This window comes from Lutjanus erythropterus, chromosome 11, assembly GCF_056507025.1.
Source record: "Lutjanus erythropterus isolate fLutEry1 chromosome 11, fLutEry1.hap2, whole genome shotgun sequence".
Classification (NCBI taxonomy): Eukaryota; Metazoa; Chordata; class Actinopteri; order Lutjaniformes; family Lutjanidae; genus Lutjanus; species Lutjanus erythropterus.
The window spans coordinates 6,139,756-6,154,693 of NC_139327.1; positions in this window are offsets into that span (position 1 = coordinate 6,139,756).

Consider the following 14,938-nt stretch of genomic DNA (forward strand, 5'->3'; position numbering starts at 1 on the left):
GAACCCAGCTCTGCTGATTGCCCTCCCACCTGCATGAACTGAAGTGCAGCCGCCGATGCTCCCTGTACGGCTTTAGTTCTCTCATCCCGTCTCTTCATTCCATGTGAAGGCATGTTATCAAATGTGTTTGCTGGCTTTGTGTTTTCTACAGTGGTTATGCTGCTGGCAGGAAAGAAATCAAACACCCGTCTCTCATGGCAAACCACAGAACGGACAAACCCCACCTCGTCCTCCAACCCCCCGCGCTCTAAACCACAGCACTGACTGTCAGGAGAGCTCAGACGAAACACAGGATTATGACTACAGTCAAGTGGCATGGAGGATCATTTCACCATTTGGCTTTCTGAGAAGGACTTTCAAACTGACTCCATCTTTGCTGCAGTTAAGGACGGAAAAGATTTTCTATCAAACCCCAAATAAGAGCTTGTTCAAAGGCTGGTACCAACCAGGGTTAGGTATCATTCAAAAATGTGCAGGCAGATACAGTACATTGACTTTGATACCATCCCTTGAACAGTACCTTTTTCTAGGGCTGCGCCCAACTAAAGATTTTCCTAGTTGACCAGAAGTTGTCAGTTTAAGCCTAATCATACATTTATGATATTAATTTCATTATTTAAACATATATTTCTGGGGCTCAAAGTGAGCTGCCTGTTAAAAGCTAATGGCAGAAAGGATGATGGCTCTGAATATCTGAATGTATCACAACAACCAACAAGGAGACTGAGCATTTAGTTTTTTTATTTCAAGGCAGTACACACAACTCTCATTTAAAACACGTGAATAAATAATTTCCAACTTCACAAAAACATTTGTGGACTTTCCAGCACCATGGACAATGGATGACAAAGTAAGCTGCTATGTTAGAAACTTGCCCCTCGACCACTTCATGCCTCCTGCCCCCACCTGAACCCATCGTGTCTTCATTGTCCCCGAGGGGGTCACAGTCTGGTCAGAGACGTTGTAACGTTAAATCACCTCAGGTTCTATATTCCATGTCAAAGCAGCCCTCACTGATCTTAGAGGTTGTATCCCCATAAGGCCGCTAAATGAGCAAACTTGCTGGAGAAAAAGGTCTGTGTTGCAACAATCTCCTGGCGAGGTGCTGCTCCCACATGGAGGTGGGTTTTTCTTCTGTGACAAATGAATAAATGGAAACTCAGTTGACTAAGACTCAATGACAAATGGTTAAGTTGACTACTAGGGGGCAGTCCTATTTTTTTTATACCAATTTTATAAAATAATTTTAACAAAAAGAAATTTACATTACACATTACAGTACAATGACTCACTTCAATGGAGGAAGCTGCTCAAAGACCTGGAGCAGCTGGAGGAACTATTTTTACTCGACCTGGATAACTGGACTAAAATGAACTGATGGAATATCTGTATGGGCTATATTAAATTATAAATAACTGTCAAAAGGAAAAACCACTCTGTCAACTTCTTTAAGTACTGAAATTTGTTACAGAATGACAAGGCATTTTTCAGTACTTGATAGGATCAAAGCAGTTCCACTGGCGCCACAGAAGTATCGAAGTTCAGAACCCAGCGGAGTCCTGCACCGGTTTGGGTGACCTGCAAAAACTTTGTGCCGAGTAGAAAATGTATTTAAATAAATTTGCAGGTGCAGGGGTGAAAATGAATAATGTATCGCATACAGTACAATGTTATGTTTTTGCACTTGTAGAAATCAGAAAAGAAAATCATTGTTCAGTATTTTTAACGCTTGTATTTGCTAATACAGAAATATCAATTCTAATCAGATGGCAGGATTTTATTGTGAAAGTCTATCACACAACCTTTGACCCCACTTCCTGTCAAAACAATAGGATGTCACTGTTTGAGCTGATAGCAATGATGGCTAGCTGATAACTAAAAGTTGGAGGTTTGGGAGAATTTTAGTGTGTTCAAAGACTACTTGTAAAACGTTTCAAAAAGTATTATATTGTATTATATATAGCCGCAAGCTAACCTTGTCCTCACTATGGAAACACATCGACAGCTGCAGGAGCACAGGTGCTGCACCAGTTGAGAACACAAGTGAGTGAGTGTATGTGTCTTTAATCATTGATGCGGCCCGGTTGATATAATTGCGGGTAACGGGTCAGTTCTGGTCCTCAGCTTTGCAGGTTTGGGTGTGGGCAGGTTTGCAAAACTGGACCCTTGCAGGACTCTGATACCCAGTCATAGTGGCAAACATTTTCTGTACGGAGTGACGGATGTGATGTATGTGACTTGTACAGTGCTTGGATGGAGGTTGTTCATAAAAGTGAAGGCAGAGTGCATAGCGAGGCCTCAGGGGCAGGTGATGTGCGGCTGTGATGCCACCTGACATCTTCCTCAGAGGTGTTTCAGGCAACAAATAGCAGGTCTGTCTGCTGTCAGCCTCTAGGCCACCTGGGGGGTCAGGCCTGACACTCTGTGCCGTGACAGCACAAGCACCCCTCCCCAACCCCCCCAACCTCCCTCTCCTCCTCCCAGTCCAGGGCCAGGCTTCGGAGCCCCAGAATGCACCAGGAGCCGTCATGGCCGATGAGGAGTGACGCCGGTGAGGAGGGAGAGAAATCCCTCTTTCCTTAAGGTGCAATGAAAGGTCAGGAGCCCGGTATCACTGGGAGAATTACTCACCACGCTGCCTACCTTGACATCAACAGAGAGCCGACCTGCGGGGAGCGAGTGAGAACGAGACGGAGGGGGAGAGAACAGGTGGAGGGCTGGAGAGCTGTGGCAGATAGGCGGTGAGGGAGTAATGAGTCGGAGGGGGGAGGACGGGATGACAGGGTCAGGGGGAGGTGGAGAGGCAGGTTGAGGTAATGGGCTATAGGGAGCGTGTATGTGTGTCCTGGTGTTTGAAATCCCAGAGTGTGTGTGTGTATGTGAGTGAGGAAAGGGAGGAGGGGGGTGGGGGGGGGGTCGTTGAAGACGTCTTGCCCTTGCAGCACTTCATCACATTCAGTTTTTTATCCACGCTTCCTGAACTTCCACTGCCTTTTCCGCTCCAGTTGGCTCTCAGCGGACAATGCGATCAGAGTGTCCCTCCATGTGCATTATGCAAGCATGTTCCGGTCTATAGTTAAGATGTCAATGGTGCGTGCACCTCCCCAAGGTCAACACCCTAATGAGAAATCTCCGGGGACAACAGTAATTATCAAATAACTAAATGCAAAGCCAGCCAAAGTGCGATAATTATTCCTGAGCCCACCGTTGCTAAAAGGTTTGATTGCATCCTTTCCTTTGGCTTGAAAGAGACTTTTTTTCTCCCCCAAAATTCACCAAGTCTGAGTTGATGTCTCATACTGGTAGCCTGTCAGTTCTAGTCAGGGCCTGCCACATTTGAATTCTGGGACCATCTGCTACTTCATACATCCTCTCTAATAGCTTTCTTTTTCCATCAGGGCTGTCTCACTATCTGACATAATGTAGTTATGCACAAGACATTCACTCAATATTCAACAAAGCGCACACTATCTGCCTGCACGGCCGTGTGGCATTCTCTCAACCTGCCCGCACATAACAGGAATTTAAGCACATGAGCACTTGGTATTTGACTGCTCCCGGAGTCTGAATAGTGTGGAGGGGAGTCGGGTGGAGGATTGAGATTGATCAGCGGTGAGACAGTGACTGTGCCGCTCGCTGAGTGTTTCTGATTTTTTAAGGTCACCCTCACTAGAACCAAAAGGGCACATCAATTTTAGAGCCCTCATGAGGAGGCACCGCGTCTCCTCTTCGATCACTCAGCCCCCTGCGGAGAAACGACATCTGAAGGTGCACTTGATTTGTGTGAAACCCGGTGTGGCGCATGATCGGAATAGAAAATAAACAGACGCAACCTGGGTAAACAGATGGATAGCACCACAACATGTGGCGCAGGACGGCTTCGGAAAACATGTAACAACTGGAAGGCAACTGATTAGAAACTTGGCAGTTGTCAAAAACAATATGGTGCTTTGCGAGTCATACTTAGTGTGGATTTGTACAGTACCAGATAACATGCAGACGTGTGTGTTTAAAGGGATATATGGATTATTTGAAGGTGTGTTGTACGAGGTACTTATCCATAGTGCAGTCGATGGTGAGCCCCGTCAACAAGCCACAATTTGGAGAAGCTGAGAGGGAGACCAGCACAGTAGCTAACCAACGTACTGCTGTGGACAGGGTCAACAACAAAATACAGAAAAAATGGCCCTCTAAAACATCAACACAAGCATGCACAATATTTTGGATATTTTTGCCACTTTAACTTGCTGCCAGACAGTCTTTTCCAACAGGAAACCACCATTATATGAGCCAAGTAGTGCATTCTCTCACTCTGCTGGTCTTCCCCTGCCTTGACTGGTTAATTTGTATTATTGTGTGAGACTTCACCACTTACAAGAAAACTACCTGGTTAATTCAGTAACAAACGTCTTCATGTTTAGTTTTTAAATGTAATGTCTTTAAATGTGTGCTTTATTGCTCTCTGCTGTGCTCAGTATTTTGATATTTTGTTGTATTTACCATCTTTTTATCTAATTTTTCCAATTGTTTGTTTTCATAAAAGCCCTTTTAGGGACGGGTGTTGACAATTATCATTTGCTTTAACCACTATGATACGTGCATTGATGCCTGTTTTTCAGCCCGTCTATGTATACAGTATTTGTCCCTATCAAATAAACAATGAATAAATAGATAAATAAATATGGTAAGTTGTATTCACCGAAGTCTGCTTTTGGGCCTTAGAGCACCATCTAGGGGCTGGTAGAGACAGTGGTACTTCTAAATCGTTATTAAAATAAAAATAAAAAACATTTTTTTGGCAATATACAAAGCCAGTTATTTTTATTTCTAAATGTTCTAAAAAATTAATTTAAATGAAAATAGAAAATTTCAGTGACCAGTTACATTTGAATATCACCACACCAATCACGACACATCAAAAAACACAAACACAATGACACAAAGTGGATCATTTTTCTCAAATGAACAAGTCATGTAGGTGACAACTAACCTGAGATGCCAGATGGTTTGTTCCACTGAACCATCTCTCTTAGAAACTGTTTGGAAAAGGGCACGCACTTTCAAAAATTACTTGGCAGGTGATGGGATGAACCATCTGTCTATCACATCTAACACAGGCCTTCTTCAACCAATCAGATCAAACTCTTGCCGAAGCCAATCGAGAGAGAAGTGAAAACATGTTTTCCATGGAGAAAAACCTTCAGTGTCGTTCTTTGCTCTTCTTTTAATGAAGAAATGCTCTCCAGTTCTGATATAACTGATGCTATCACAGTATCTGTGCTAACCTCAAGTCGCTTCCATGGGCACCTCTCACTGTTTTCACACCTAAAACCACACCCATAGCTGTCAGTAGTCCCTCTGAGGATGCTGATTGACATATTTCCAGCCACAGTCAAACCCAAACCCAGCAAATTCCATAATATATGTTAGGTTATGGTGTGTTTCCTTCTATTTGCTAGTTGCTAAACAGGAAAAACAGGAAAAAAACGAGATAGGTTGGATATGTCAGAAAGTGAAGATGGAGGTCAGCCTAAAATTACAAAAGGTTCAGAACCAGTGTTCTAACAGGTGAAATTATTTATGTTGCCAATGGAATCTGGTTCAGCACCATCATATAAGCCAATTACTGCTCTCATAATAGCGGTTTCCAATTGGAAAAGGTTGCCTATTGGCATGGTAAAGCAGTGAAAATATTAGAAATATAGGGTACAATTAAACTGTTTTTATTTTAGGTGGATAATATACGTTCAGTAGTTGAGCTTGTCCGTAGCTGTTTATTGCTTAACTTCCATCCTGATGCTCCTAACTGGAAGCATGTCGATCACCATCTACTGTAGGTAATACACTGACTATGGATAAGTACTACATACAACCCCACTTCAAATAATCCAGACTATTCCTTTAAAGTAGCAGCAACTAATGTGGCTGAACAGCCAGTTGAACTTTTATGCCCCATGAGGGTTCAGAGCATTAAGTCAAAAGACTGAACATGATTATGTCTTCATTTTCAAAGAGGAAGGAGGAGAAAAGGAAGAAAAACATGCATAACAGCTCATGAACTGGGAACAAACAGTCTTGTAATAAACCCTCATGAATGAAACTGAATCTGGACGTGTTCAAAGTGAAATGTATAATTGCATAAAGTGTAATTGGCCCCGACATGACCCCTCCTCCTTCGAAAACAAAAAAGGTCAAACAGAGTGTGAAGCTGCTCAACATCCACATCCAGTAACGCACTTTTGGAAAGCGGCGCAAGGACAAAAACAATGAGGCGTTCATCCCCGAGACAGCTTCAGGGAACAGCAGTGAGTGGGAGGAGAGTGAAAAGATAACATCACAAAAAAAACACAGACAAGGAGAGGGAGAACGCGGGAGAGAGCAGGAGGAGGAGGAGAGTCATCAGAGATCAGGGTGACCCTGCGCCACTCAGGAACATGTTCTGCCTATAAGCTAAAGGAGAAGCCTAAAGTTTGCCACTGAGTAATCTCTCGGCTGTCAACATCCTGGGGACTCGGCCTTGACAGTGACCATGTTCCAGCAGCGTGGGGCCACGCCGCTCTCAAAACTCGACCTGACATGGTTGGAGTGTATTTTGGTGAAATGTTTGGCCAAGTCTCTCTGAACAGACAGAATAAATATCCACCTGCTCTAAACCGTCATACACACTTAGACATAAAGGTGCTAACTAGAACCGAAAAGGGTTCTTTGGTTCCTGGTAGAATCTTTTATAGAGATTTTACATGGACCCCTTTCAGAAAGTTATACCTAGAACCCAACATAAAGGGTTATACCTTGAACCAACTGTGAAAGAGTTCACCCAGAACCCCCTATAAGAGGTTCTAAAGGAGAACCCTTCTATGGTACAATGGTCCGACCTAAAACCCTCTCTGGAGGTTGCATCCAGAACCTTTCGACCTTCCAAGAATTCTAACAAAAACCTACTCAGGAATTTGTACTGGAAACCCTCTTATATTCTAAGGATTTTATCTAGAACTCACCCAGGGTATTCTGCCAAGAATGTTTTTACATTTCAAGGGTTGTATATAGAACCCAACCAGGGGGTTCTGTTGAAAATCATTTTATATTCGAAGGGTTTTATCTAGAACCTGCCCGTGTGGCTTCTGCCAAGAACGTTGTTACGTCCCAAGGGTTTTATCTGAAGCCACCCACGGGAGTTCTGTCGAAAGCTATTTTATTCCAAAGGTTTTATCTAGAACCCACCATTGGGATTCTACCAAGAACCCCATCACATTTCAAGGGTTTTATCTAGAACCCACACAGGTCTGCTGAAAATGGTTTTATATTCCAAGTGTTTTATTTACAGTAGAAACCACCCAGACGGTTCTAGCAAGAACCCTTTTTGTATTATAGTGCAAAGAACCCTTGGTAAAAAGTGGTCTTTAAGGATTTCAACAAACTTTGAAGACCTTCTTTCAAAAAGGGCTCTTTTGGTGATAAGGAATCTTAATGGAACCCTTTATCTTTTTGATGAATTTCTTAAAAAAAAAAAAAAAAAAAAGGTTCTTTTGAAGCAAATGGGTCTGGGCAGAACCTCTGCCATTCAGGAAGAACCCTTTTGGAATCCTGATCTCTAAGAGTGTACAGTGAGAGGTCATGAGAAACACTACAGGCTGAAGAACTCTCCAAACTAACTTCACGGAGGGGATATATTTTTCATGGGGGTGCCAAAGCAGAAGGAGGAGTGACGGAGGAAGCACGCTCACAAAAACATCCCAGCAGATGGTGTCTTGCTTTGATATATGTCAGTTTTAATGGAGCCTACCTACCATCAAAGCAAAACAAACTCCTTACTTAAATTGAGCGAGCCTGATCAAGATGTGCATTAGTCTGTGGCAAAAAGGACAGAGCTGTCTGTGGCCACAGAGACTTAAAAGATGTTAACAATCAGCTTGTCCTTAATAAGAGGCCACAGTAACATTTAAAGACAAGAAAACCTTAATCGGATGAAGCAACAGCCTGATGACAGTGACCGGAACATCCTCGGAACAGCGTATCATTTAACAAAGAGCAGCAAAAAGTATATTGATGAAATAATTTTGAAGATGATAATGTTGTAAGGTAGCCTCTGAAAAAAAATTACCAGCTGGTTTTGTAAATACAGTCATGTTTATCACTCCCCTCAGCAACTCATACTGATGCACAAGATACCATTTAGCATCTGTATGAGATGATGCAAGAAATACATGACAACACAATGTTGTGAAACAGCCACTTTGGAAGTACAAATACTTAGTTACTGTATTTTTCTGGTGTTTACTTTACTTGTGTATTTATTTTTCTGACAACTTTTTACTTTTGCTCCCTATATTTGAACACAAATATCTGTGCTTTCTACTTCTTACATGTTCCAAACAGGCTCAATACTTCAGTACTTTAATGCATTTGATGGGAATATTGAAATTTTTATTTTGCATTATTGTGCGCCGCCCTCTCAGCATCAAGACTGATTTTGATGTGTTGCTGTCCCGTCCATTTAGGTTGAAAAGACAGTTCCTCAGTGTATGCACCAGTGCATATCACACACGACTTAATACGACAAAAACAAAGTAAAAGACATAACAAGATGGAAGCAAACAGGCATAACAACATTAATGCAAAAGATGCAACGATGAAAATGACGTAAAAGACTGAACAAGACAAAACAACTTAAAAGACATAAGATGAAAACGATGTAAAAGATGCACCACAAAAACATTCTTAACGACATAACCAAAAGGAAAATGATGGAAAAGACAATAATAAGGCCATAGCAAAAGATGTAACAAGAAAAAAATGATGTAACAAGACAACAACACTGTAAAAGACGTAACAAGATGAAAATGGCATAAAAGACGCAAAACAAAAACATTGTAAAAGACGGACGAAGATAAAAATGACTTAAGAGACATAACAAGATGAAAACAACATAAAAGAAAAACAAAAGCACATTGTAAAAAACATAACAGGATGAAAATGACAAGAGAGGGAACCATGGAGAAAAGGTAAGATTCAGTTAGCTTTGCACACAAACAACTGGTAGAAATTTAATTTCATTTCCATTTCAGAGCCTAAACTTTTTCACTTTTATTGCAGTAAAGAAGCTGAATCAGTAGAGTCTTTTTTTTTTAACACTAGTATCTGTTATATCTGTTGCTACTGCTGTAGTTTGGTTAGTTCAGCAACAAAAATGGTTAGTAAGTAAAACTGTAGACAAAAACTTTACACAAAACTGACTTTTAGTATCCCTTTTAATGCTTTTAAAAAATAGCTCTATAACTTTAAAGGGTTACAGTTCACCCCAAAATCAAAAATACATATTTTTCCCCAAGTCCTGACTATAATGGGACTAAATGGCTCTTGGCTTGTGGGAACTGTGTTGGACCTATTTTCTTTCTAGTGGAAAAGTAAGAAGTTCTGGTAGAATCTACTGCAGAAGGACAGTTTTTCCTGAAACTGCTGCATCTCTGCAACTCTAGATGGATAAATAACACTACAGGCCAAGGGGAAAATCTTGGCTGTCCCTTCAAGAATGCTAAATAATTTCCTAAAGCAGTTGGACGCTGCCATTTTTAGCCAACAATACTCAAAGGAGGACAGTGGAGAACAGTCCACATGTTGAGGACCATCTTCAGCCGCAGATATGTAGTAAATATTTACAGAAGTGAGACAACGTATGTGTCCTAAAATAAACTGTGCTCATTGTAATGAAGGAACATGTCCCATAATGCAACAGTGTGGCTTATTGATGAGTTTTTGGACAACAATGGAGTGTAGAGGATCAATTCAATGTTAGTTTTGGTCTTTTCATGGGATATAAACCTTTATATTATATTGACTCTTTGTATTGTATTGTATTGTATTGCATTGTATGGACAGTGTACAGTGAGCAGGTCATTATTGTGAAATAAACCCCAACAGGTTGATGCAGGATCCCCATGCAAAGCGGAGGGGTTTTGAATCACCCTGATGGGGTTTATTTCACAATAATGACCTTCTCTCTGTACATTAAATGCCAAAACACAAGAATGCAAGACAAAATATTCATTTAAAAATGATTTTGTGGATTTAAAAAACATCTTATTCCTCCTCTAGGGTCTATGATTAGATCTGCATCCATAGCAACGGACTGCTCTTCATAGCAACAGTCTGTTATACATAGCAACAGTCTGCTATAAAGAAATAACAGACATAAGAATATGAATATCTTAGAATTGTTATATTGCATTATATTATATTAAAATGACTAACCCTTTAAATAAATATTTATCCAACTTATCTTAACAACAACACTCTTCACCTCCTCTTATATCTGATTATTCTTAATCGTGTCATTTGAATTCAGTATTTGAATTTGCATTTAATTATTTTAAATGCCCTTTTCATCCCTCTTCTTAGACTAACTCTTGCAAATGTATTCTCTTTCTCAAAGCAATATTTTACCATGTCTGATAAGTATATTAAAAGCTCACTCTCTTCCAAAACATAACCTCATATACTTCAGAGTTCACAGCTGCAGTATCCTCCCCTCTGCTCCTATGCAAACTAATAAAGCTACTAAAGCTGAACGAGGGCAGCTTGAAATGGATAACCCCAGCAGAAATGACTGGCCTGTGTTGACCCGATACATAAACAACATGGGTGCTGAGACCCAGGGACATGCTGAAATCTGTCTTGTTAGGACTTAATGCAGTGGCCATCCCTCCTTCCTCCTGACCCCGCTGAAACACTGCTGACCTCTCCCTTAGGTCCTTTGTTAGTACAGCAGCTCTTCACTGTATGCTGTCATTTGCATTTTAGAATTGTTAAACAAATACCCACCCATGGCTCCTTCTGCCTGCCACCCACTGTGACCCTACACCCACTCTCCTCTCAAGCCAGCCAAAGGTAATAGCAGGCATACGGTGAAGGCTGCTCCAAATGTTAGCCAGAGAGATCCGGGTCAGAGGTCAAATAATTCGTATGAGTGTGTGGAAGGAAACACTCGACAAAAGGGATAAAAGTTTAAAGCTATACTGGAAACCCAAATCTACAGTCAGAGTCTTAAGCATATAATAGTGAAGGTCCCATTTTTGCATCAAAACTGTAAATAATGTTCTCTGTAAGGTGGTATTCGACCCTTTATTACACCCTTATTAAATGTTATTAGAGGGTAAGTTTAGGACACAACAACAGACCTCTGTTCTGTAAACTATGCTACGTCCCTTTTTAAATACAGTATGTGAACTAGACCAAATAAAGACCAAAATTACAGAGGCAGAGGCATATTTTGTCTGTGAGTGTACAGACTTAATGTAATACTGCAGGCAGATAAAGTGATTTGATCTAAGTAGTCATCAGTCTTGGCTACTCTGCCGGTTGCTGGGGAACAGCCAAAGAAGGTGTGTCTCAAGTAGCAGATATGTGACTTCACTTTAGTTTACAGTACAATTGTAATGCTTCCCTAACTACCCTCTAATAAAGTCTAACAAGGGTCTAACAGAGGGAAATAATACACTCAAGTTACAGTACAGTTATGTTCTGTTGCAATGTGTTCCTAATTAACATGTCCAGTAAGCTTCTAATAGATAAATATACATTTTAGTTTACACTACAGTTATGCTGTAATTGCTCTGTAATAAAGTCTAACAAGGGTCGAACAATGGGAAACAATACACTTTAGTTTACAGTACAGTTGTATTGTAATGTGTTCCAAATTTCCCTCTAATAAAATAAAATACAGTTCTAATTGTGGGAAATAATACATTGGCAACATATAATCTTTTGTTCAGATAATTTACTTTTCCTCTTTAGATAAACTTGAATTTTAGACCCCCACCCCTGCAATCAAACATATTAAATTATTACTATTAACCATTATTCACTTTCACGTGAATGAATTTACTCAACTATTTTTTTGAAAAACAATTTCAGTTATTTTTGTTAAAACACAAAATTTTTTTAAGAGGAAAATTTGATCATGTCAACAAAAGATTATTGGGTGGGAAACATTTTGGGGGGGTTTATTTCAAAACTTAATTTGAGTTTGACTCAATCCTCAAAAATTAATTTAAGACAGCTGTCTTGAAATTATGTCAGATGTCAGAAAAGGGTCTCTGATGACAAAGCACAGCAGTGAAAATTTCCTTTCTTATTTTTTTTGTTGTTTTTTTAGGTGGGCATTTTTATGTTGTTTATTTTGACTATTTCAAGCCAAATTTCCTGAAGCTTTAACCATCTTTGCAGCATCATAAGCCTGCCAGAAACTCCCCGACTTGATGCTGAATGACTCGACTCAAACAGAGCAGTTTTGTTTAATTTATTAAATGGCTCACTGCACCATTCTGTAGACGTGGAGCTGTAAAACCATTGCATTATCGAACAGGGGCTGTATGGGCTCGACATGACATCGTCCCCGCTCGCATTAGCTGATGATGTCAGAGGCAGGGAGGCATATTTTTGCCACTTGGCATTTTGGAAATGTGGTATGGCCGTCGCTGTCAGAGCCTGAGTGTGTAGGACTGCGGATCAATAGCCGGCTATTGGGTAGACAGTGGCGGTGTGCTGCAGTGCAATCTGGGAGTTTCCTCTGGGGAGGAATAGGTCACCAGGGGTACAGAGCGTCGCGCTGCTCATGTTGTTTAAGATGGGAGTACAGGCTAGCGCTGTGTGTTTGTGTTGCAGCTGCTGATGCGTGAAATGGAACTCAGGTAGCTGGGCGGGCCTCGGGCCTTCGCTGTATCTTCCGCCAAGTGATTACTTTACTCCATTGATTTTTCTCCCTCCTCCACTGATCTGAGAAGATCACTAGAAAGAGGGAGAGAGGAAAAAAAAAGAGCGAAGCAGAGAGGGCAGAGGAACCATTGATTGACCTAGTACTGAGATTCAACGATTGACAGCAGAACCTTGAGTGGCAATGCTCCCTCTTAGCCCGCTAATCTATGACTGAGATCCCTGCTACATTCAGGGACCACTGTTTTATAAATCCTTACAGACAGAGGCCAAATCTTTTCCCATCCAAACATGTTGAGACACTCAGAAAAAAATAGAGTTGTACTTGTCACATGGAAAACGCCCAGAGATGGGAATAGTACACACTTTCTGTAGTCAAGTAGAAGTACAGATACGTGAAAACAGGCTCTGAAGTACAGGACTGAAATATACTCAAAGTAAAAAGCCGGCCTCTGAGGGACATTTCTGTGGACTGTTTCTGTTCAAAGCTAACTGAAACTCAACTTCCCTCCATGGTGGAGTCTCTCTCCCTTTGTCTGTCCTTGTTAAATTGTTTTTGTCCTGTTGTTTTCATCTTGTTACATCTTTGACATCTTTTAAGTCTGTTTTGTCATTTTTGTCTCGTCTTTTTCATCTTGTTACATCTTGTACTACATTTTCGTCTTATTACGTCTTTTTATCTTATTACATCTCTCACATTGTTTTCAGCACTTTTGTCTTGTTATGCCATTTTCAGCAGTTTCATCTTATGTCTTTGATGTCATTTTGGTCTTATGTTTTTCATGGATTTTGTCTTATGTCTGTTTTGTCTCATTAAGTCTATTTTCTTGTTACATCTTTTATGTCGTTTTCATCTTGTTACATCTTTTTTTCTTGATACATCTTTAATGTCGTTTTCAGTGCTCTTGTCATGTATCTTGTTATGTCTTCTACATCATTTTCATCTTCTTATGTTTTTTTGTCTCATTATATGTTTTTGTCTTTTTTTGTGCTTTTTGAGTATTTTCATTGTGTCTTTCATGTCATTTTCAGTGTTTTTTAAGTCTTTGACATTGATTTCATCTTGTTATGTTATTTACGTCATTTTCTCCTTGATTTGTCACTTTCTGTCGTTGACATCATTTTCATCTTTTTATGTTGTTTTTGTCTTTACGTCGTTTTTGTTGCATCTTTTCCAGCATTTTCATTTTGTTACACTTTTCTTGTTATGTTTACAATGTTTTCTCCTTGATTTGTCATTTAATGTTGTTTATGTTGTTTTTGTCTTGTTACATCTGTTGTGTGTGATGTACTGATGGATACACTAAGGAACCATCTTTTCTCTGTGTCACTGTCATCCATTGAAGTTGAAATCGCTCCTGATGTTGGGAAGCTGCATGCCATGATGTAAAATAAAATAATCAATAATTCCCCTTAAATAAAGGAATACAAAGTACAGATATTTGTGTTAATATGCAGGGAGTAAAAGTAAAAAGTTGTCAGAAAAAGAAAAAGTACAGATAAAGTACAGACACCTGAAATCTCTGCTTCAGTACAGGAATAAAGTATTTCTTCTTAGTTACTTCCTACCTCTTAATATGCCACTAGGAACATCTTAACCATGTCGAATACATCACCTTATTAGGAAAATACTCTCCTCACTGCACATTATGGTTGGCTGTGCACGCAGCATGTTTGTTTTTTTTCATGGTCTTATCAAGGTTTGTTGACCTGGCAGGGCTGAGTAAATATATTCATGAGTTTTTGAATGGTTTATTTTATTTTCATAATGCAGAGCATCTTTCAGACAGCATGACATCTCCAAGAATCACAAGCACACTTCTTTTACCTCCGAGGCAGATAACATAAACGCATATGCAAAAGGTGCGTGTCATTACCATAAGCTACAGTGGGGTTTGTATGTGTAATAGCTAAGTGTCTATTAAAGGGTAATTTTATTTTTATCGTGATGTTTAGCTCAGTCTGCGGGCGATCATCTGCCAAGGCCTCAGCAGAGTCAGAGGCAGAGCTGAACTGATGTTAGATGATTCAGACTCTGTAAGAACATCTAACACGACAAGCTGACAACCACAGCATGCAAACAACTTGATTTACCTTAGCAATGCATGAATATTTGCTGTTGAGTTGAGCAGCAGCACTTTCCGGCCCTTTATAAAGGCAAAAGACCTGTCCAAATCTGTCCAAAGGTCTGTCTGAAACTACCAACCTCACATTTTTTATTTTATTTTTA